Below are 25217 nucleotides of genomic sequence, written 5' to 3'. Positions count from 1 at the left end.
CGATGCATTGTACAAAGTTTAATATTAAATGTCAAACTCTATAATTCTGCTGTGTCAAATCAATTGGCGACTGAGGCGCCTGCGGAGTGCAAAGGGTTAAAGACTGTGTGAGAGGGTGAGCGCAAGGGAAAGATAGAATAATTGGGAATGAAATAAGATGCGCGAAGGCAGCGAGGAAGGGCAGTCTGAGACAAGCGTTGGAAGAGTCGAGAAGTATTAACCCTTTGACGAAGATTCTCTGAAATATAAAAAACTTCCAGCAGATGTAGCTAAACTATATATATCAATCGCTTGAACAATAGAAAAATCAGAAAGTACGTGCCGATCTCTTGCTATTCGAGTAATTACATCATTTGTTTACGACTTAGTCCTCCAAATATGAACATCTGATCTCGCCGCAATATCGACGTTCGTCCCCAAAGGGTTAACCCTTAGCACTCCAGGTTGTTTTGTAATCTATCAGCAACTGCAACTAATTTTTACAGTATCCCTAGCGAAAATGAGAAATGCTATAACCTTTCTTCGATCTTTTATTTTCCTTCTCAATGCAAAATTTGGATGTATGGAAAATTGAATAATTTTAGGGAGGTTTCCTTAAGATTCATTAAAATATTTAATATTATAACTGGCGCAATATTGGAGCCTACAGAGCTCAAAGGGTTAAAAGGTCCTACACAGTACGCGCATCGAAAATCCTACACAAGGAATCCTCCAAAGCTACATCCACCGGAATCGATTGAAGTTCCCGTACCAAACAGCCGGCACGGGTTAGCTGCCGATTCGCGTCTCATCCTAAATGGCCGAGTCACTGGGAACTCGACCCAGTTCCCGAGGCGACCTGTTCAAAATGATCTGCCGGCTTAACCGGTCCGGCGAAAGTGCGTCCCGCGAACGGTCGATTCGCCGTCGGGGGGCAGCAGACCGTGGGGCATTAATGTCGCTCACGCGCGGCTCGCGTGCGCTGAGAGGGGCGATCGGTGACAACGCAATTAGCAGTCGCGCCTAGGGTGCCGGCCGGCGCATTATTTGCGCGCCACGGCGAAAGAAGGGACGACGGCCGGAAGCGAAGGGCGCGCGACTGCCCCTCACGGAGGAATACACATCGATCCGACCACAGCTGGATTGCCAAACCGCCGACTGCAATGCAGCCGTCCATCGGACTGGCAGTCGCGTCGACGCTCGCGCCATGGGAAATTTAATTTCCCGGGCTACGGGCCTCGGATATACAACCGGACCCCTCTGCACTCGGACGCCGCGGCCTCTCGATCGAAACTGGGGGAAGACCATAGAAAGCGTTTCCTACGGATAAGTTTCTCTTGATTCTATTGAGTTTTAATCCTTTGCACTCGAGAGATGACTCTCAGTCACCACTTGATTCGATTTGCAAAATTATAAAGTCTTATATATAATATTAACCGTTAGCACTCCACATAGTTTTCTGATATGTCAGCAACTCCTACCAATTTTGATAGTAATTCTATTGAAAATTAACAATGTTATAACATTTCTTAGACCTTTAATTCTCAGTACAAACTTTGTATATGTGGAAGATCTAATAATCTTAAGGTAGTTTTCTTAAGATCATTAAAATATTTAATATTAGAACTGGTGCAATATTGGAGCCTACAGAGTTCAAAGGGTTAAGCTTTGTATGATGCATCGATATATGGAATATCGAAATAAAATAACTTTCCTTCTTAATTTATATATGTTTCCTCGTTAATTAGTTTCAAAGAACATCGTCTGTATGTCATCGAAGAATATTGGATATTTCTAGTGAAAATCTTTCGAGTGCAAAGGGTTAATCCTTTCGGTCATGGCTACATGGCTTGGTGTATCTAAATTCGGTAAATTTCATTGTTTAACCCTTTGCGGTCCGAAGTGCTCTTGGTTTCTCATTTTGAGGCTCGACGTTAGTTCATTCAATTACAGCTTGATATGACGCGGTATTTATTTATTCAATATTTGTGAGTCATTGGAATGTTACCTTTAAATGGTACAATTGTGATACTACAAATAAATATAGGAAAAATTGTTAAAATAGAGGTTGCAATAGAATAGAATGTTGAGTCCGACTCGACATAGGAATGCTAAGGGTTAAACGTGGTCCTGGTATTGTCAACTATAGATTCTATTTGATTATGACGTTGACGTCTCTTATGAAATTGTGTTTTCACAAAATAAAACTAAAGTGGACTCAGGAAAAAATCGTGACCGAAAGGGTTAAGACAAGCGACGTCGAGTAATTCGGTGTAGAGAATTTGAGTTTTGGTTTAATTGGGAGTGTCGATGTTGGTAGATTTATAGGAGGTTGGAGAGAAAGGTATAGTTTAGAGGGAAACTTTATTTCTAGGTCTACGTGTGTCTGTACGTTGACTTGTACTACTTGATGGGGAGGTGGATTTGAAGTTTCTAGTAGCTTTGAAGTAATCGGTTTATACTTGGCTAGGAATTGTGTAATTTTTGAAGGTGTATGTTTAGAGATATATAGAGGAATATGAGTGAAGGTAATAGAAGATAGTAATGCTGACTAGTCGATGAGTGACTTCAACACTGGAACTACCCTACCAGTCAAAATGACTGGTTTCGATTTTTTTGTTTAGCAATTATTGATATCTTCGAAGCATTGAATATTCGAAATGATTTTGAAAACAAACAGTTTCATTTCAGTACTATAATGAATGCCTGAAGAAACTGAAAATAATCTATTGTTATAATTTTTATAGGAATTGCATATTAATCGTATTAAATGCTCGGTAGTTCTAGTGTTAACACTAAAACTACCAGACGAGTCAAACGATCCATGCCTGATGTCTTATTTTGCAATTATTAGAAAGACAAATGTTTCTCTGAGAAATTATTAAAGAAATTCATCTAGCACTGCGCAAGTTGAATTGTAAATCAATTAAAGTCTGAACAGATTCTTGGAGTTTCTATAGCGAAATTTTCAAAAGTCAATTGAACTCGGTAGTTTTAGTGTTAAGAAGAGGGAATATGTTATGAAGGTTTTCTATGCGAGATGATAGCTATCCCAGAAAATGTAGCGAACTGAGTTAAATAATCTTGAGAAGTGCGGAGCAGGGTGCGCATTAATTAAACGATGGTAAAGATAGTTCGAAAACCCTGTAGAAATTCCTGTCGGGAGACGGAACCGGAAGCTGCGATCCTCCCCGGGAACTTTCAGTAATTAAACGACAACGTAGACGGAATCTCGAAGCAGTCATCAATCTCGCGTTGTATAAGTAACGCTTCAGCGACGTTGTTAGTTGAACGGTTACCTGATTCGTGCAAACATCCGCGAGCTATTTGCGCATATCATTTCTCGGTATTATGGTTGCCCCGTTTAATTAACTGGGCAACGACGACGAAGTAAAATCAACGAAGAGATAGAGGAAGCGAGACTTCATCGGGTTCCAATGGAAACGACGGTACCCCGAGCACTTGTTGGCGTCTCGTTGCTTGAAAAATGGGTATCGGTATTCCCGGTTCATTAAAGCTTCTTGTTTCTACCCGGGCCAACCGGCGGAGCAGCTCTGTTCACGTGGAAAATATTAGGTGGTTAGCTCCGGTGGTTCGGTACGGATAAATGATAGGTCCGTCGGATGTCGGTCCATTGAGAAATTCGAGGTTCCGCGATGTAAGTTACGATTTTCGAACCGTTGGGAGTTCGGAATCGCAATTAGTTAGACTTAGTAGCTCCGCGGACTAAGAACCGCGATTACTCGTGAAAAATCTGTGGTATGAGGTCTGCGTTGAAATAAATCAAAACTTTCGAGGTGCTTTCATTGATGGATTCGAGATCCAGTGATTTTAATCGCAACTTTTTAGACGAATGGATATTGAAATCGCAATTAGTAACATTTAGAGTCTTCGTAAAGAATAATACTTAAGTTAATTACAAGTTTTGTTCGCAGTTCTACAGTCTTAATTTTCGATCGACTCTCGATCGGTTTCTCGGAGAGAAATCGCATCTAGAATGATATAAACTTAAGTTAACGCCGAGTCGAGATCCAAGAAGATAGTCTACGAAGTACAAGCAGCCGCGACAGCTGGTAATCCCGAGGTCACGGGAGTCGATACACTCGCAGCTCTTTATTAAAGATTCGAGTTTCGCCCGGGAGCAAAAATGGAATCCTGATTACGCGTGGAATCGAGTTCGTTTCAGTGATCGAATCGAATTCGGCGAATCGTAACCGGGGACCCGGAAAGTATTATCCCGACGAATTGAAAAATGACGGTGGAAACGAGTTTCCCGAGTGTTGATCGACAGGAGAACTGGGACAGCGGCCGCGCCGATTGAAGCGATCGGTCCTGTATAATTGGTCGACGCCGCGCGGCAATCTTGTTTTTCATTATTTTCCGTTCAAATTGAACCCGCCTTCCGCCTGATATTCCGATGCCGGCCATTAGGCGCGTTAATAATAATTACGTAGGATGTACAAATCGAATGAATCCTGTATCGGTAAACGTTACGACATACTTTCGAGACATTCGAAAGCGTTTTTCATATTCTAGATCGTCTTCGTTCGTGTATCAAGCATTGTTGCGAGGAGAAAAAGTATACGTTGTTTGCTGGGGAAACTAAGATTAAACACGATTCATTAAAACAACTCCCGGCACATAAATAAAGATTGTATATTTTACACGCGCGCCGGATCTGCCTCGCGGTTGAAATTCATGTATGCGGTGTGTAGCACGTTCGAGATCGGGGATACGAGCGCGTTTTCTTTTTGCGGACTCAGCGGCTCGGGGAATAAATGTCGGAAGAAGCACTCGGAGGCGTATGACGTCTTCGAAACTTCTAACTGCTTGAAATTTTTATCAATAATCTCGCATCAGCTCCTTCCTTCCCCGAACAGTTCGATAAAAGCACTTCCGAGCGGTTGAGTTACGTGAAACAGTTCGTACGGTCCCCCGGAATAACGCTGAATCACCGTCGGATCAGGAATCCCCAAACAAACCCAATAAAAAATTCCTCGCCTAACGTTCAGCCGCCCCGCACGAAAATAAAACCAATTGCTCCGCGTTCCCGTGGTTTTCGTCCACTCAACAGGAACAGATTTCATCGTGCCCGCTCCTCCGAGCTTACTAGAAGGTTTCCGGTCCGTGAAATCGGAGGTATCGCGTGACCAGATTATTCTAGCCGATCGATTCAATCTAAACGTCGATTGCCCGAATAAATCAGAACAAAAAACCCCATTAAACCGTCGGATTTGCGGTCGAATTGAAAGATCACCGTGAAACTGTCTCGATCGTGAACGGAGGCTGTTCAGAACGGAATAAACAATTTAGAGAATTTCTTGAACTCCCAGAAACTCCATGCAAAACAGAATCATGCATCAAAGTTTTAGCTACTGCAGAAGGAATCCCATATTATCAATCAATCTCGCATTACTCACGAAACATTCGTTCCCAACTTTCCTCTTCCCATATCGAAGCTCAACACTAGAACTACCAAGTCAACTCTCTCAATCAACTACCAAGGAAACTCTTATTTCACGATAACCGAAACTCTGAAAATGCTTTTGGGAAGAATCATAAAGCAGATTTACATATTCCTACTGTAAGGTATGCGAGAGATTAATTACTTTACTGATTTTCGAAGACATTATAGAAAAATCACTTCAACCCCTTGGCCTATGATTTCTTTTTCAACTCTCATCGATACGATGTTAATTTGTCATTAATAATTTATTGGAAAACGAGACAAATTCTAAGCATATTCTCAAACACACCCCACTTTCACCATCACGCACTGATCATCCTCGCTTACTCATCCTTCGGAAAAACCCAGCAACCCTTAGACTAGTCAACATGAGTCCCTTTCTCTTTTATGGCCCTCAGAACAGTCGCTGTCTCACTGTCTTAAAACTACGATACTACATACATATTTATTGAATCACGTTGAAAATCTTCACCACGAGTCTCACTCGTTGTATGACAACGGGTTAATTGCTCCATACTTTCAGCGTTAAAATTCCCATTGTAACGACACTCCCCGCCAAAAGCTTAACCCCCTAACAAACAGTTTTTTCGAAAAAAACCGGCCAAAAAAAATCAATTTTGATATACTGCGCTTTTGTTCCATGGAAAAAGGCTATATTTTATTCTTGAATAAATAAGTGTTACAGCTTACAATCCCATGTAAATGATTTTTTTTCTTTGCTCTCACATTGTTATTTTCACAGTTTGGCCTGTTTAGCGCGCTCGAATTAACTCGAGCGTTAAGGGGTTAAGCAACCATTACCTCGTCTAAAACCCTCGGCGCATAGAACTTCCGAAAAACAATCCCCACGAAATCTCCCATTCAGCTGCGTGCGAAACCAGCAAGTCCGGGCCAACATTTCAATCGTCGCAGGCTATGTCTTAGCCGAGCAAGGCGCGGAGAGACTTTTTTCCGGGATGACCGCGTTTCTCGCTGGAAGGATATTCGCCGGTGTTGGCTCAGTCTCGCAGACACCTTCTCCCTGTTCCATCCTCCCCTCCCCATGCTCGCTCGCCCTTCGTCCCCGCTTCTTCGCCACGCTATTCCCAGGCATTGTTCTTGATTTACGAGCCCCCCGGCGATTCTTCTTTCGGTCGCTAATTAACGAGGGGCCCCCACGACTGAATCCGCGACTGTAACTCAGGGAAATTTAGCGGCCGCGAGATAACGCCACTCTTCCAGTGTGTGCGGGAACAAAGGGGACCGGCTCGGCCGGCATTCTTGCATTCAAACACGATGATAAAGAAATCTTAATTACGCGGCGGCTGCGGCGGCGGCTGCGGCGGCGGCGGCAGCGGCGGCGGCAGCGGCGGCGGCGGCGGCTGTATTGTGCGCGCTCGACCCGACGCTGCGACGCGTTTAGGTTTTTCGCCTGGTCGGGGATCACGCGTGGCTCGGTATCGCGGAACGCTTATGGATTCATGCTCCGCGCGGGGTTCGCGCGACGCGGGTCGTAAGTGGAGTTTTCAGTTGAAGCTTTTTGCGATGGCGTTCGTCGATGCGCGATGCGCCGCGGAAGATGAGCAATGGAAGCATAATCGAGTTAATGCGGCGTCGGGATGTTTGAAGTTTACGGACCGCCAGTGACTGCTCTGTTTCATTTTGAGTGTTTCGGTCGATGGGGTCATATTGTGAAATGTGAATCTCTTATGTATTGTGGAATATGATCTCTTGATTCTGACTGGTGTAGAGCATTTTGTGACTAGGTCGATAGAGAATTATATTGAGATATGAATCTCTTAGTGTGTGTAATTTTTATTGGTACAGAGTATTTTGTGATTAGGTCGATAGAGAATTATATTGTGAGAGATTATCTCTTAGAGTGTATGATTCTGATTGGTACAGAGTACATTGTGATTAGGTCGATAGAAAATTATATTGTGAGATATGATCTCTTGTATGATTCTGATTGGTATAGAGTATTTTGTGATTAGGTCGATAGAGAATTATATTGTGGTATATGATCTCTTGTATCTGACTGGTGTAGAGTATTTTGTGATTAGGTCGATAGAGGATTGTGTTGAGAGATGATCTCTTAGAGTGTGTGATTCTGATTGGTGTAGAGTATTTTGTGATTAGGTCAATGGCGAATTATATCGTGGAATATGATCTCTTAGAGTGTATGATTCTGATTGGTACAGTATTTTGTGATTGATAGAGAATTAGTCAAACGATACGAGTTTATGAAGACAATGTTTGTTTCAGAGTGTAGTAATAATTTCGAGTATCAAAGTATAATTGCAACGAGGATGTCAAAATTGAAAGTGAACTGTGCGACGTGTAATAGTCTCTGGTCTCCAAAGGTCTTCGATATTAACGCTGTTTGTCTACGTGGAGGCGTATCCTGATCGACCGGCACGAGGATGAGAAGGAAAAACTGCGTCCACTGGCTGGAAGTTCGAGAGATACTTTCTCTTGTTTGATATCCTGCCCCGTGTCTCCTCTCCGGCCAGCGTGCACCCACACTCCAAACAAAAAGCACCCTTTCTCTGGCCCGTTGAACTGAATCAGCAGCGGATACGGCGTATCGGCAACTTGTCAGGAAGTTTCTATCTTATCGGGAAGCGAATTAACCCTCGGCAGCTCTGTAATATGTACGATCGACTGTCGAATAATCTCCATTGTGCGAGAGGGATTCGGTCTCGCTTAAGCTCGTTGTACCTATAGCCACTCCAGATTATCAGAAATAATCCTGGTCATTGTACCGTCGAGTTTCTACTAAATTACCGTTATGATTCATAAGTAAGTGTAAGGAGGGATCGATGAACATTGGAAGGAGCGCTCGGGGATTTGCGTGGCGCGAGCGCGGTTAACCGGTCGGACGTTAATCCCACAGAGAGAGAGTTCCAAGCGTGTCACGTGGAAAACATTAATTGTACCAGTCGCCACGAATAACTTAAATTACTGACATTGTGATAGTCTAGATTCTAATTTCAGCTTCGCTCTTTTCGAGTAGTATAGATCAATATATAGAAAACATGGACAAAATTAAATCTTCTCTCACTGCTAATTTTCTTGCATTGCGACTTACCACGCTATACTCTTAACGCATTGCGTATCGGTGACGAGAAATCTCGTTTTTATATAAAGACACTTAGCTATGCAACTTCGCTAATTACCACAGTATTGAAAAAATATAAAATTTAATTCGAATTGATTATCTATTTAAAAGATATTATATCACTATATATAGAGAAACTCAGATATCATATTGTTATATCACTATACATAGAGACTATCAGATATCATATTATTATATGATATTATTATTATTATGATATAATAATATCACTATACATAGAGACTCTCAGATATCATATTGTTATATCACTATACATAGAGACTCTCAGATATCATATTGTTATATCACTATACATAGAAACTCAGATATCATACTGTTATATCACTATACATAGAGAAACTCAGATATATTGTTATGTAAGTTGACCTCAGTAAAAGTTGCCATCTGCACAATTCAGTTTTCAAATTAGCCAGTACACACTATAACCCATTCGCTGCCAAAGACGAGTATACTCGTCTTTGGCAGGGTGTTATGCGTTGCCAAACGAGTATACTCGCCCTACTTTCAACATGTTATAACATACAGGCTAATACGAAAGGATGTCGAGTCCTGATGCCTTCCCATTGCCAACGACGAGTATACTCGTCTTTGATTTTATGCATGTAAATGATCAAGTATAATAATATATGTTCTTTTACCAAGAAATAACAGAACTTTGGTAAACAATACTCAAAATATAAATGGCAATGGGAATAGCTTCATATAACATAGGCTTGGCAGCGAATGTGATAATTTGTAAATTTCAAGCAGTACAAGTGAACGTATATAAGCTTCAAGCGAGATCAGAAAAATCTTAATCCTCTTTCCACCGAGTTGGCCATTTCTTGAGCATACTTTTATAGGGCGCCTATCCGGTTGTTTCCCTACGGACGACGCAAATACGAAAACACATCGGCCGGTTGTACCGCGCGACGCTCGTAGTCTCCTGTTTCGAACGCAACAGCGAAAAATCCGCCGGAAGCTCGCCCCGTGCTTTCTGATTACTTTCAGCTAAGCGCATTACCAAAAGCTGCGGGCTTCGATGAAAAGTGCGCGACTGTGCCGCGTTTCCCCGGGCGCTGATTAAACATTCCGCCGGGGAAATGCAATACAATTAAAAGTTCGTCTCGTAATCCCGAATAATTCCACGGAATTCTGCGGCCGCCGCCGGTAAACGCATAAAACGCGCGGATACGTATCCCGATTCTTCAAACTTTCCGCCGACGTCTCCAATCATTGATATCCGATAACCGATCCCTGGTCTAGCAAAAAATTCGGAGCGCTCGCCGCGCATAAACGGGGAATAATAAAATCCAATCAATCGCCGTTATTTTTAAACGCGTTCGACGCGATACGTTCGAGTTAATTAAACAGAGTTCAATAACGATCGTAACCGAAGAAAAGAATCGATTAACACTTCAATCGTCGCGTCTTCCAATAACGGAATCTCCGTTTTCAAACGCGACGAATATACAGGACCCCATAAAAGAATCCGTGGATTTTCATCGAAGAACCGAGCTTTGGTCGCCTGTAACTCCATAACAGAAAACAGTATAATACTCTGCATTGTCTCAGTACAAAGGGTAAACAATCGACTTTCATTCCGCGTAAATCATTCTTTTTTCTGCTGTACCTTCATTCTATCTAACCAGTGAGAATATAACAATACCTTCTGATGCCAGCATTTCCCAGCCAGCGCTCGAAGAGATAAAACATCGAAATTTCTCTCGTCGATGGGGTAGCTGAACGTTCGACTACGGCCGCTCTGATATCGAGTGGAGCCTACGTCGCTGCGTTAATTATCCGAGTAAGTTAATTGTCGGGCCGCATCGTAGACAGCGTTAATTACGTAAGTGCCAAATTGGATCCACGCGCGACGCCGGAAAAGAGCAACCTTAATTCTCGCGAAAGCCGATTGGATTAGCGGTCACAGCCATTTTCTGCGCAGCTCACCCTATCCTGTTCCATTTCACCCTGCCGTGGTCTGAACCCGTGTCGAATCGAACCGGGGGCGGAGGGTTCTCCGTCTGCATAAAATTAACGGGCTGAAAGTCCGTGCTCCTTCGTCCGAGAAACGCTCGACCTGCACCGCTTTTCTTAACCCTTCGCTTTCCCGTATTTTCCTCTTATTTCCGGCGACCCTCTGTCACTTTTTCCAGCCCCTTTCCCCAAACACGTTTCACCCTTTGTGACGTCTCCTCGCCCCCTCGCGGCCCTCTTCCGCAATATTTTCCGTCCCCTTTTTCGCCTCCCTCCTCCACCTCTCTATTCCAATTCCCTTAACTTCCCGCTGTTTTCGATCTCCTTCCGTTCCGTTAAGAGTCCTTTTTATCGCCGCAGCCGCGCTGCCACCCCCGGGAACCCTTTTCACCCTCTATCCCCTGTTCCCTATAACGTCCTCTCCGACCGCTCCGCCTTTCTCGCTTTATTTCAACTTTCCGTCGGTTTCTGTCTTCGTTTCCTACGTCCCGCGTCCCTTCCACCCCTTTTGTATTATATTCTAACCCCCGCTCGCACTATTTCATCCCTCCCCAACAACGTTCTAGTCTGTTTTCGCTCGCTCGCTATCCGGCATTCGTGGAAATTCGAACTTCCTGTCACCTTCGTCCCATTCGTCTGCCATTGTACTCCACCCGACCGCATTGGGACACCTTGGCTCTTCCATTGCCATTTCATCCCTTCTCGCACCACCATCGACCAAGTAACCCACTCGCTTTTATTGTTTCTACTTCGTGTCGCAGGTTTTTCTAATCCACCGTCACTTTTTCGCTTTTTTAATCTTCGTATCGTATCCCTGCAACCCCTCCCGCCACCGTTTCATCCCCTGCCTGTCTGGCCGACTTCTGCTGTAATATTTAATCCACTTACCTCACTTATTCTAATTTTTCGTCACCCCCCCGCGCGTCCTCCGGATCGTTCGTGTATTTTCCTCCTCCTGCTCGTTCTCCGTCAACCCCTATAGAGGTACCGCTCACCCTCTCCACTATTTCTGCCCTCAGCCGTGTTCCCCTTCCCGGAATTCTTCCCTTTTTCACGCCCCTTCCCACACCTCGTCCCTAATTCCTTTCCCTCAGACCCTGCACACTTTTCCACCCCTAATTTCCACCTCTGCCCCTATGGAACGAGCCGGCGCCGATGTTGCGCGATCGCCTTATTAAGATCCATGCGAGATTAACCCCTCGGCTTCGGAGAGAGGGGCGGGCTTTTAATGAAGATATGAAAGTAAATTTAGTAAGAATCGTAGTGTTTGTTTTCTGGGTGAACATCTTGGCGGCAGGATTTCTGAAAAAGAAAGTGTCGTGTTAACAGAGTAGAATTTTAATAAAATCAATCATCTGAACGACCTTATCGTACTGTTAACTTTAAAGAAAACTATAAAAATAATATATTTAAAATATTTAACCCCTTTGCCTATGATTTCTTTCTCAACTCTGATCGATACGGCTACTTTGTCATTAATAATTTATTAGAAAAAGAGAAAAATTCTAGGCATATGTTACGTCTATATTTCCCTTTAAGTATAATAGTTGATTACAGAGGAATAATATTTATTTTGAATTCGAATGAACTGAGTAATACATATATTTTGTTAAGGCCACTTACAGCCTTAACGTTTCCTCCGACCCCTTAGAACCATCGTACCTTTTAGTTTGTATACACCTTTTATGTTTGCTACGGCTTATTGTACATTTGGTAGTTTTTTCGAAATAATAGGAGCCTTCGTCCCGTTCACAACTTGCAATCGTCTTTACGGTATTACGAGAAGGGACCGTGGCAGCCATAAATCCCTGAACCCATAAGGCCCGCGATTATTGCTGTAGATTTTCTTTGCCTATTGTTTACATCTGGTGTCCAGTCACCAGTATTTTTAACTCTCTTGCCCGTCCGTTAGCATGTGTTTCTAAGGCCAAGCGTTTCTTGCTTTTTACCTGCCACGGTCGGCGATTGCAAACGGGACGAATTAGTTATTAACTTTAGCAACTAGGAAGACTAGAAGGGAAGGGATTGTGTCTCCCTTCCACAACCATTTTCAGATCGAAAAGGGCCAACCAGAACGTCTTCACCCCCGCGAAGACGACATTGCGGAGGTGTCGTCGAAGACGATTCTGGGAGGCCCAGCGAGTCGAGAATAGAGAGTCGAGAATAGCGAGTCGAGAATAGTCAGTCGAGAATAGCGAGTCGAGAATAGCGAGTCGAGAATCATAGTTGGAAACAAATAGTCAAACAAGCAAATAAGGAGCATCGAACATATTTCGAGTCACTACACTGATTTTCACAAGTAAATACAGTCCACTTCACAAACCTAAAAATTCGCACAAAGTTAATTCGGCGTGCGAAGTACTAGTTTAACTACCGATCATAGTCGGTGGAAAACAAGGTACACGACATATTTGTTGAATCATATTGAAAATCTTCATCACGAGTCACACTCGTAGTTGTAGGACAGGGGGTTAAATTCTAAATAATATATGATATATTTAAAACTTTTTCTTTAAAATTAACAGTACGATACAACAGTACGATACTATCAATAGAAATTATCAATACAGAAGAAGAATTCAAAATCTAATTCCGACGTTCACCCCCTTCATCGAAAATTTATTTCTCTCTCTAACTAGTTATCGAGAATATGTGTTTGTCTATCAACTATCAACATTCATTTGCAACAATAACGGCCCATTCTCGCCCTGAGGAATTAACCAAGGTGAATTTTAAAAGGTTACACCCCCTCGCCTGAAAAATATTGCAACGAGACAATGGTCCTTAGTTACCTCCTCCCGCGAACGGGGTTGCATCCCCTAATTGCATTCACCCAGCAAAGACGTTTCTTACCCCAAACCGATTCCCGCGTTTACGAGGCAGAAAACTGCCGGCCCTCCTAAATATAAATGAGACTGTTCTCTATTCTGCCAGAGGTGTCTCTTACAGCTAATAGCCTGACAAATCGCGACGGGAATGGTCTCGTTGTGGCCACGAACCAACGGGCCAGCGAGAAGTGAATTCGAATCCAATCGATGAATCACGATTTAAAGAAATATACCCTTTCCTCGTTGAATCTTCTTAATGGCTATTTCGACAAACTTTCTACGCAAGCTTTTAATGCTAAAAATTCTGTATTAACCCTTCGCGGACGAAGATTCTTTGAAATGTACCAAACCTTCCACAGATGAAGCTAAATTATATGTCAATTGTGTAATTGATAGAATAAAAGGAAACTACCGATCTCTCGCTATTCGAGCAATCAAATCACTTCTTTGCTACTCAGTCTTCGAAAAATGAAAATTTCATCTCGCCGGAACGTCGACATTCGCCCGCAAAGGGTTAAAGCTGTAATAAATCACCGTCACCGCTCCAACGGAACAATCACAGGTCAAAACGCTCGACTCCACCATTCGAGTATTCTGAAATTCCAGTGACAAAACGATTCAGTTATTCTACAAACCGTTTCCTCGAATTGTTTATCTTTCATTCCATTTTTCAGTGGCAAGTCAACCAGGAAAAAGAATGGCCCGAATAACGAGCAAAAACCGTGCTCCTTCAACGCGTACGAAATTGTTTGAATGTTCCGCGGCTCGAAGCAATTACCAGCTGATTTAATTATTCCCGAGGCCCGGCGCCGTTGTTCGAATATTTCAGCGCGGTGTCCGCCGCGGGAATTCGCTGCGGGACGCTTTCGAGTCATCGTCAATATTATTCCGAACGGGATGACCGACTGTTTTGTTTCTCGCCACGGTTTCCGTTAGGGAAAACAAGCTCCGACGGGAAATCAATAGAAAAAGGAGAAACGGGCCGACTCGTCCGCGAAATGATCAATGAAAGCGTCGGTTTTCGAGTGACCTTGCCGGTGAAATTGCTGTTTCCAACGGTGGAGACCTGTCCGAGTCGATAATGGAGCGCGGAATCGAGATTCGAATCCTGTTCCCTCGCTGCGGCGGTGCGACGGTGAAGTCCGCCTTTATATTTTCGGGTTCCGAGCCGGATTAGAATCGAGCGGAACGGCGGAGCGTCGCTGCGCGCCGGGCCGGGACGGGCCGGGGCGAGAAGCTGGCACTCTAACTGTCGCAAGAGGGATTCGCCCGAGTAATCTGTCGGATAAAAGTTATTTCAGTTTTGCGCGGTACGCGATTCATACGGCCTGACAACACAGAAATTTTCGTGCATTAAAACGGCCAACTTCTCCAATTTATATCCGCGAGCGGCCCCGTGTTTTTCGCGAAATTCTGCTTTCAAAAGTTCGCCCCACGCGGGCGCCCAACTTCGGACAATCGGGAATATACAGACTATTCCGGGCTCATTGAAATCGCGAGGGATTCTAATTAAAGGAACCGTTTCCTTCGAGATCGATCGTTTGATAAGGTTTACGCTTAGATTCTTGGTACTGTAGAACGAGGTTTTCAAGGAACTGTGTGTAATACTTGGTTGTTTAGAATTATACTAAGAATACAAGTTTCACTCGAGTTCTGTGCGTTATTAACCCTTTGAACTCTGTAGGCTACAGTATTGCACCAGTTCTAATATTAAATGTTTTAACCAGTTAAGTGTGTTTGACGAGTATACACGTCATCTTAAAACTCTTAACGGTGCCAAGTTTTTCAACGAGGGATTATTTATTTTTTGAGACAAACATGTAATTCTTCTTTGTTTCGCTTTAGTTTTTCGTTAGGATATGTTTTAAGTGCATTTGGACTGCATTTAACGAGTATATACTTCATTATTTGATTTTATTGTGTGCACCAGGAGAGATTTTTCAAACTAAATTCCACGATTAACTGGTTAATGAATCTTAAGAAAACTAGCTTAAGATTATTAGATCTTCCAGATGTACAAAGGTTCTACTGAGAAGGGAATTACAGGTCTAAGAAATGTTACAACATTGTTAATTTTCAGTAGGACTACCATCAAAATTGGTAGGAGTTGCTGACACGTTATGAAACCATCTAGAGTGCTAAGGATTAACACTATTTCTACCGAGGCGTCAAAAAGCTTCCGAATTATCGATTTAAAATTATTCTCCAATATTAGCTGTATATCCTGAACTGACCTTTCGATCAATAACGATAAAATGAACTACCGGAAACGTCCAGAATTCGATTGGCAAGAAATTGTTAATCTGAGAAAACAATTGTGAGTTAAAATTTCAGACAGTGTCTTTTGACACCTTCGGAAATAGTGCTATAGATATAGAATTTTTCTAGGTTTATATATCTACTTCGATGATTCCATAATATCTGTAGATTGATAATACAAAAGTAATATTTAATTTACGTTTAAAAAGAATTAATAATACTTAGATCTTTCAAATGTAATTGAAAATTTTCGTCCCGAGTCTGACACGGTATTCTAGGTCAAGGGGTTAATGGGAAATGGCACGTGCGTTCGGGTCCGTTTAATGACCGAGAAGAATCGGAAAACGATTTTCTAACCTGATGATTCCTGTTCTGCATGACGAAGTTTCAGCTCGCGAAAACATATCGCAAATTTCGCGCGGGACTGATCGCGAAGAAGGAACGGTCGTTTTAAACAACTTCGCAGAGATTTACACGGACTTGAATTATTCGGTAATGAAGTTGAAGTCGAAAGTAATGAAACATTCGTTTAGCTATTAGCGGTGCACGTTCCAAAATGAAAGAGTCAATTTGCCATGATCGAGAATTAACGACCACTGAAAGCACCTTTAAATTCGCAGCCAGGCCGTTAAAAACTTGATGCCCCGATAAAAGATTCCTTTGCGCTGTCAATGATCGATGATCGACCGATTAGCGGCGCTTGGAAGTGTCTGTGAGCTCGTTTGGAATCGAAACGATTTAGGAAACTCGCTGTATCTTCATCGAGAGCTGGAAAATTTTTGGATTTCCATGTGTATGGAATATGTTTGTTAATTTATTAATTGCATAATATGGTTCAACGTATCGTGAAAGTCTATGGGAAGCTTCGTTCAAAGGGTGCATGGAGCTATTGATTTTCTGGAGAGGAATATAGGATAATTATTTTAATTATCAAAGGAATATTGTGTAACTTGGTGAATGATTGATTGCGAAGTGGTCCCGGTCGATAATAAGGTTGACTAACGGGGCTCTTTGTACATTGAACCAGTGGTGCGTTAATTATTGACGTTCCTAATAGAATGTTTTCGAAAGGTATTAGTTAGTTATCCGAATTTACGGCTCGATTCCTATAGGGCTAACCTGTTTGACCTCGACCTAGATTATTCTACTTGAGTTTACATCCCGCAGGAATGCTGTTCATTCGATTCTCTCGGGTCTGTGTGAATATTTTACGTTACAATGTCGCTACCGGAAGTTTGAATGCCTCCTCGTTGACTATAGGATCATTAATATTCCATCGGGCTCGCCTGACTACATCCGACTATGCTCCACTTAATGAATCCTACTGCCATTATACTCATGAATAATGAACACAATGAGCTTATGTTTTCAAGGTACACATAAGCTAGGGTTTCCTCAAACTTTGAACGTTCTACGACTGACATCATTCTTACCAGAAGCGAAATGTCCTTCAAGAAAGAGAAGAACAAGTTCTTATTATTTCCAAAGACTGTGAAAAGTTTGAATCTCTATTATAGCCTTACTATAGTATAAATAATGAAAGGGTGGATATTGAGTAATCGAGAGCTAGGAATAAATATATGTATTTAACACTAGAACTACCGTACCAGTCAAAATGACTGGTTTCGATTTTTTTGTATAGCAATTATTGATATCTTCGAAGCACTGAATATTCGGAATGATTTTGAAAATAAATAGTTCCATTTGAGTACTGTAATGAATGTCTGAAGAAACTGAAAATAATCTATTCCTACAGTTTTTATAGGAATTGCATATTAATCGTATTAAATGCTCGGTAGTCAAAATGACTGGTTTCGATTTTTTTGTATAGCAATTATTGATATCTTCGAAGCATTGAATATTCGGAATGATTTTGAAAATAAATAGTTCCATTTGAGTAATATAATGGATGTCTGAAGAAACTGAAAATAATTTACTGTTAGAGTTTTTATAGGAATTGCATATTAATCGTATTAAATGCTCGATAGTTCTAGTGTTAATAAAATAAATCTAAAACTATGGTCAAAATGTAAACTATGGAAACAACACGGACTCTCTCCTCCCTGCAACTAATTTTTATAGTATTCCTAGCGAAAATTAGAAATGCTATAACATTTCTTCGACCTTTTATTTCCCATATTAGCACAAAATTTGGATGTGTGGAAGATCGAATAATTTTGGGGTAGTTTCTTTAAGATTCATTAAAATATTTAATATTATAACTGGTGTAATATTGGAGCTTACGGAGGTCAAAGGGTTAAATCAATTTACATATTTTCATCAGGCCACTGAAGTTCCACGGAACGAACCTCGAAGTCAGCGGCAGAAGAGATCGAAGAAAACTTTACAAGCAAGATGCTCCGGTAAGTAGATCCTCCCCGCAAGGGTGTCCATAAATTGCCTCATTTAGGGGCGGTGCCACCCCATTCGCCATCGTCAAACGTCTCATGTTATGTCTGACACCACTGGCCACCGTCGAGGGCCGACAAGGGGATGCTTTGACACCGTCGAAGGGTAACTCGGTAAACAGTATATGCGGGACCTCTGCGGCGGTGCACTTAGGGGGTTCACGGAGTTATGTGACGTGGGGGTTGGAAGGTTGAGGATGCAATGGTCTGGGGCAACAGGGGGTAAGAGTATGGCCAGTGGAGTTGAACAAGGTAATGGATGGCTCATAACCAAGTTACTTACGTACCGCAACCCTTGCGTCTTACGCCATCATGGATCCTGTCTACCCAGGCTTCCTGACCTACCCCGACGGTCAGGGACGGGAAAAATGGTGTCAGTGTTTACGGTCGTCCAGGAAAATATTGTTGCATCCTCTGGTCACAGTATCTCCTAATTACATTTCACACCCTAACGAACGCTGGCTTCGCCATCCCTCAAGTACAAATTGAATGATTTAATTTCCTCGGACGAAGACGTGCCTCGGTATTTACGATGTATGAATTTATGGTAAACATTGCAGAGACAAATGCGCGTTAACGTAATTTTAGGTACATTTCAGCCAGCAAGTAGTATAATGTAGAATTACATCGGCGCACGAAGAAATTTACATTACTTTACATAATGTCCACGTCATTTTTCCCATCCTTGCTTCTGATGAGACGACAGTGATCCTGTTAATCCACGCTTAGATCTCGCGTTGCCGGATTAACCCGTTGGCGTATTTACTTTCGCCACTAAGCTCATGCACCATTTTACTATCGACAATCTGGAAGAAATGCAACAAAATTGTCCATTCTTCAAGTGGAAATTTTATTTGAAGATAATACAATGATAATAGCGAAATAGTTGTTCGCTTTGATCCGTGGGTAATAACATCGATTGTTGTTAAATTAGTCTAGAAATCTTCATCACGAGTCTCACTCGTTATTGTACGGCAAGGGGTTAATACGAAGTTTAATATTAAATATCAAGTTTTATAGTTTTACCGTATGAATCACGTGGTGAGCGAGAGTCAACTCTCGAGTGCAACGGGTTAATATTTCACTAACCTATTCTCATATCTGTATGTCTCCGTATATATAACTGAACAACCAAACAATGAAAATTTCTGTTTTAAACGGAAATATTTTTGATTACACGAGGAAAATTTATTTTGACGTTTGTGATGGTGTGTCAGTGGCGGAGAGTCCTCCATTAGAATCTACAGAGTATACTGAACTAAATTTAACCCTTTGCACTCGAAAATTTCTCACTAGAAATATTCAATTATATTTTTAATATTATATTTGAAAGTCTCACTCGTTATTGTACGGCAAGGTTGTCCTATGGAACGAAGTATCCTTAACGACGTCGGTCAATTAATCTAATTCCAAAGACTCGCTCCTGGGAGCCGGTCCTCCGTCGTCGCGTTTGTTGTTCCCGATATGATTAGCAGCGAAACTCTATATCGCGCTGCGAGGGAAGTATCGTTAATTATTAAATTCCGTTGAGTGTTGTCGTAACAATTTCCCGGGAGCGGCTCGCCTCGAGTTTCTCGTAGTTCCGCCACTCGAGGGCGAGTGTTTCCAGCGTCTCGTCTTAACGGCACTCTCCGCTCGTCACATACGTTTTTGTTTCGCTCCTCCGCGCGCAAACGAGCAAGAAAAATTCGCGGGCCGAGCGCATTAAACCGCTCTCGAGATAATGCGACCGCGAACCCGCCGGCCGAATAAATTACATATATTTAATTATCCAAATTCCACTGGCATCCCACGCGCGCACGCGCGCGCCGGGAACCCGGTCGGAAACAAATCCTCTTTTCACCGTTATTAGTCACCATTTATCCCTCGCGATAAAGTCTCCATAACGTTTTCATTCCTCCTTTTACGCGGCTTTCGCGGTGTTAATGTCCTCGGGACGATGGCTTCCATTTGTCAAATGAAATTTTACGACCTCCGGCCCGGAAGTATACGGTCGCGCCGATTTTTCGGCATTTCTTATACGCCCGACGAATCCATTTACACCGCAGTATAATTCAACGAATTTATTACCCTCTGGCGCTCCACTCTCTTTCATACCTACTTATTATACCATACATAAGAAAAATAATTCGCAATAACTCGTGCAATAATTTCGTATACGTGGCTGATAAATCTTTACGACTGACCCGAAGTACTGAATCTTTCGAGCAATGACTTTATCGCGAAATAACCGCGACATTTTATCTAACGGCAAATCGGAGAATTTATCGTCTCGATTCGTCGTGTTTCGAATATTCTAACGCGCATAAAGGAAAACCTCAGCCTTTTCCGCATGGAAATCGTGAACCGCGCGAGACGATCGGACCGTGACGCAACGCCGGTAGAAAATCGGCTGTCCTCGTCGCGTCGGTACCGTATTCCCGCGAAATATGCTTTTCGGCTCGTCTGATCCCCCGGTCGTTCGCGGGCTGCCCTCAAAGTCGATTCGTCTTGGCGAGCGCCGCCGGAAAGAAAAATAAGCCAAAGGGAGGAAAAAGATCAAAGCTGGCTGTTTACGGCTTCTGTGCGCCGGAACACACGAGGTTTGCTCGCGTCGTGTAATTTCACGTGGCGCGTACGCTTATGCCCCGGCACACAGGCCCTCCCCCCTCCTCCCTCGCCCCTTCGCGGCGCGTTTCCATGGGGGACTGGTTCGAACGACGGAATTCCTGAATCTCGAAGAGCCCCGGCGCGCTGGAAAAATTTCCTGCACGGTAAATTGCAATCTTTTGCCACGCTCCAGCCGGTTTCCTCGCGAAAATTTGTCTCTCCCGGTTTGCGTTCGCGCGTCTTCTTGTAATAACAGTCGTAAAAATTTCAAATCTCCCGCCTTATGAGCTCCTTTGAACGCGGACGACACAGCGTGCCACTCTCTTCCGCGTTTCGCTCGCGCGAAGATATGGTCGGCGAACGAACTTCGAATTCTGATGTTCTAACGTGTGTTCTATCTTTGGTTTCTTGGGAAAGGTTTATCTACTATTCTATTATTTATTAAAAATAAACTTTTATATTTTCCATAGATTAGGTTTCGAAGACGTTGAATTCTATGACGAAGTTATAATTTATTATACGTGTTCGCGAATGCGTCCGCGACGAGATTGGTTAATGCGGAATTCGTTCTCTGAAATAAAAAATTCAGTAGATCGAGGTAATCCTTATTCACAATTCAATAAATAAAAAAGAATCCCCTCTTTCTATCTCGACGATAGTCGATTAATCCTGATAATGTAACGTTGAATCGTAAACGTATTTATCATCTCTGTAGAACGTATTTCATAGAATTCGCAGATTCAAAGGTAGTGTCTTAACGAAGGGACCCGACCCAAAAGAATAATATTTCCATGGTTATAATTATCACATTTCAATTTGTTCGCGACCGCGACGAGATTAGTCGTTGATTCTGTTTTCAACTTTGCGATTCACGCTCGGACCCTCGACTTCTTACAGTGATAGGTTAATAAGGTTATTGAACTGGTTTGTTTAGTTTCACCAAACAAAAAATCTGATTTCACGCTTAACTCTTTGCACTCGAGAATATTTTTCCCAGCAAATATTCATTATTTTCTGATAAAATATCAATGATACTTTACAACTGATATAAAGAAATACCTTGCATAAATTAAGTGACAAAACTATTTTATTTCGATGTTCCATGTGTTGATACACTATATAAAATTTAATATTGAATCTGAAATTTTATCACTTTGTTGGGTCGAATCCAGTGGCAACTGAAAGGCGCCTCTCGAGTGCAAAGGGTTAAAAGTACAATGTTGAAGTAATACAGTGATTCTAACAATTTCATCAACACAGAGGTTGATTTCGGATGCTTGTTTCTACGTCTGTTGTTGATTACGCTAGCCGATGTTGTTAACTGACGCTCAAGGAAAAAAAGTCGGCATATTTATAGAAAAAAGGAGCATCTACCGAGCGGCCAATCAGATTGGCCGCCCGGGGTAAAGGCTCCTTCTCTTGTTTTTCACGCGACAGTGTCCTACTGTTATTTTTGAGCGCGTAACAGGAAAACTAACTCGCGAACAAATGATTTAATTAGTCGAATAGCAAGAGATCAGACAGCAGTTTTCTTTTCTTCTATTAATTAAGCAATTGATATGTAATTTAGCTTTATATGTTGAAGGTTTCGCATGTTTCGAAGAATTTTCGCCCGCAAAGGGTTAATCCTTCGCACTCGAGAGGTGACTCAGTCACCACTTGATTTTATTTGCAGAATTATAAAGTCTTATATATAATATTAAGCTTTGTATGATGCATCGAGGTATGGAATATTGAAATAAAATAACTTTCCTTCTTACTTTATATATGTTTTCACGCTTATCGATTGGCCGCCCGAGGTAGAGGCTCCTTCTCTTGTTTCTCACGCGACAGTGTCCTACTGTCATTTTTAGGCGCGTAACAATACGATTCAGCTAATAGGTTCGGTAGGAATGCTAAATCTACTTAGAAAGTTCAAACTGATAATCATCAATGGCAACCGACAATCAAATTAATAATCAGTTCTAGACTTTATTCGAAATATGTTGAAATCCCAATTTCTACATGGCAATTCACGCGACGAAATTCATTTCCGGCCGAGTCCCCGAGATCAGATCGACTGTCAAGATAGCATCAAGATTATTAGTATAAATCACCGTCTGATTATCCGCTTGAAATCTCCTTTGTGAGCGCACAGCGTCGCAGAAGTGGCACGGCCGGCCCTTTCCGCCACGCGTCTGTGTTACGCAAATGCAATCCTATTGGAGCGGTGATAGCCATGTACCCGTTGTCGCAGGTATTATATACCGTGGGCCGGGAATCGGGACTGACCCAGTCCCCGTGACACATATTCATATGATAACCGTGCCATTAGCGCGACTGCATTAACATTAATTCGCCGGAGCCGCACTCGGTATCGCGTTAAATATCCATTAACATCGTTTCTGGGTCGCGCGAACGTCGATAGCGGTCGGGAAATATTGTATTTTAATCGGCCGGCCACTTAAGGAGCCTCGAAATCCCCGTTGGAACGCCGTTAAAACTGTACCAGGTCCGGTATCGAAAATACGGCGTGCCGGAATTGTCGCTGGATAACTGTGGTCTCGGTCTAATTCGATTCCGGAACGGTCTCGGCGAGTTTTATTAGCGATGTACACGGTCCCCGGTTAAGCCGCAGATCAATTTTCAATTTCCTCGATGGACGTGCCGAGCAACTTGCCGGTTCACGGTGTCCCATGAAGGTCCGACCATTGGCTTAACGGCCCTGGGCACCGCGAAAGGCGCGGCGGAGGCGGGGACAGCACGCGAGCCGGCGGGGTTAGCACGGCTTATACTAAACGCTAATTTGCATCACATCTGTATGCGCCATCGTGCATATCCCTGGCTTACGCAGAGTACTCCGCTCTTAATACTTCGTTAATCTGCGCCTATACCTCGCCACCGTGTACAGCTGCCGTTGACTCCTGCGTCGCTTTGTGTCGCGGATACATGGAATTCCGGATGGTCGAGTGACCGATGATTGATTCCGCGCTGCTCTCCCGGAACATCTTCGCGTCAAACGCTCGGGAATCCGCTGATTCGGCTAATTTACCGTGGCATTATTAGTCGGCTGGTGTACGGGGATAATTGAAGAGTGATCCGGCAATGGAGAAATGAAGGAATACGAGAGCGATATGCTCGATTCGTTTGGATATCCTAATTTTAACCCTCTGTAGGCTCATGTAATTTTGAAGTGACATATCAGTATATTGGCATCTTGTTGATTTACTTCATTCTGCACTCAAAGTGGTGCGTAAAATTAAGTATTTAGTTAACTTAAACTTTCATACGCTCAGGCGAGAAAGTTTGTCATTGCAACTTGAAAGTTGTAAAATGTATTCATTTGATGAAATTATTGAAACTATTGAATGAATTGTTAATTCGTTTTCATACGTGGATATTTATTAACCTTGCACTCCATAGATTTTGTTATAATGAACAAAAATTTGGCCCATGGAGGGTTAAGTTGTGTTAGTTAAGTAGTTATTTTTCTTCCGTAATATTTCAGAGTCACTGGCTTCTGTTATTGGCAATGCACGTTGTTGGAGAAGAATTTTCTCAAAAGCTTCGGTTTCTAAGATTCCAATTAACATTTTGAAAGCTTGGAGTTCGCTGGTAATTTCCAAAATCGAATTATTATAGTTCATTCAATTGAAAGACGATTTTCTGACATTTCTGTATTATGAACAATGCTACTGAATGACATTGAGCAAGATCAGCGTGCAATAATAATAACGCAATTCGATCGATTAATATCACATATTTTCCATTTTGTCCATTTTGCTCTATGAAACGCGATCAACGTGTTAACCCTTTGCGAACGAAGATTCTTTGAAACATATAAAACCTTCAGCAGATGAAGCTAAATGATACAGCAATTGCTTGAATAATAGGAAAACCAGAATCGTGTTAATCTCTTACTGTTTTAGTAATTCGATCATTTGTTTGCGACTCAGTGCTAAAAACATGAAAATTTCATGTTGCCGAAATGCCGACATTCGTCGGGAAAGTGTTAATATATAACTTCAAAGTAGTACAAGTCAATAATTCCGACGTCTAGGTACATACCACTCATCACAAAAGAAAACACCTTTCTCCCGGCAGTTTAAAAGAGGCCCTCCACTCGGCGAGTCAATATCTCCGTCGAAAAATGGCCGCGGAGATACTATAAAATTCCAGCGCTCCGAGGGAGCCTTTACCCGACTGGAATGGTTATTCATACAGGACCGCGGCCTGGCCGAAGTTCTCCGGGCAAGACTGACCTCCACTTAAAAATAAGAATTTCAAAAGCGAGAAGCGGCGAGTTTAAAATTCACAAGTAACCGCGCGCTTTGAGCCGAGATCCTGCGCCGTCAGGACCTCGTTAAAGGTCCCCGCGTTCCGACAAAGCTATGCAAATCCGAGACGCTCGCGTTTAAAAAATTTAAAACGTTCCCGCGCGGAATCGCGGACGAAGGATCGTCCTTATCGGCGAATTCGTCTCGATAAACACGCCGCGCAGTATCTCACGGGGACGCTCAATCGGCCCATGTTTCCCTGCGATCGAGTCGCGATAGACCGGCTAATAAGAGATCCTCTGCTCCCCGGCGGCCAGCTCAATCGAGCGAAACAACGCCGGTTAATCTAAT

General features: G+C 42.6%; 1 long non-coding RNA gene across 2 annotated transcripts in view; it reads left to right on the top strand.

The window, feature by feature from the left end:
- Window positions 1-25217, top strand: part of LOC143174438 (uncharacterized) — a 167839-nt gene that overhangs the window by 58937 nt on the left and 83685 nt on the right. For both annotated transcript variants that reach the window (XR_012998406.1, XR_012998405.1), the window contains one exon: window positions 17898-17976. This is a non-coding gene — a long non-coding RNA (uncharacterized LOC143174438). The remainder of the gene's footprint in view (window positions 1-17897; window positions 17977-25217) is intronic.

This window comes from Nomia melanderi, chromosome 1 (assembly GCF_051020985.1).
Source record: "Nomia melanderi isolate GNS246 chromosome 1, iyNomMela1, whole genome shotgun sequence".
In the NCBI taxonomy this organism is placed as follows: Eukaryota; Metazoa; Arthropoda; class Insecta; order Hymenoptera; family Halictidae; genus Nomia; species Nomia melanderi.
The sequence above is the reverse complement of the archived record's forward strand: the minus strand, read 5'-3'. Positions and strand labels throughout refer to the sequence as shown.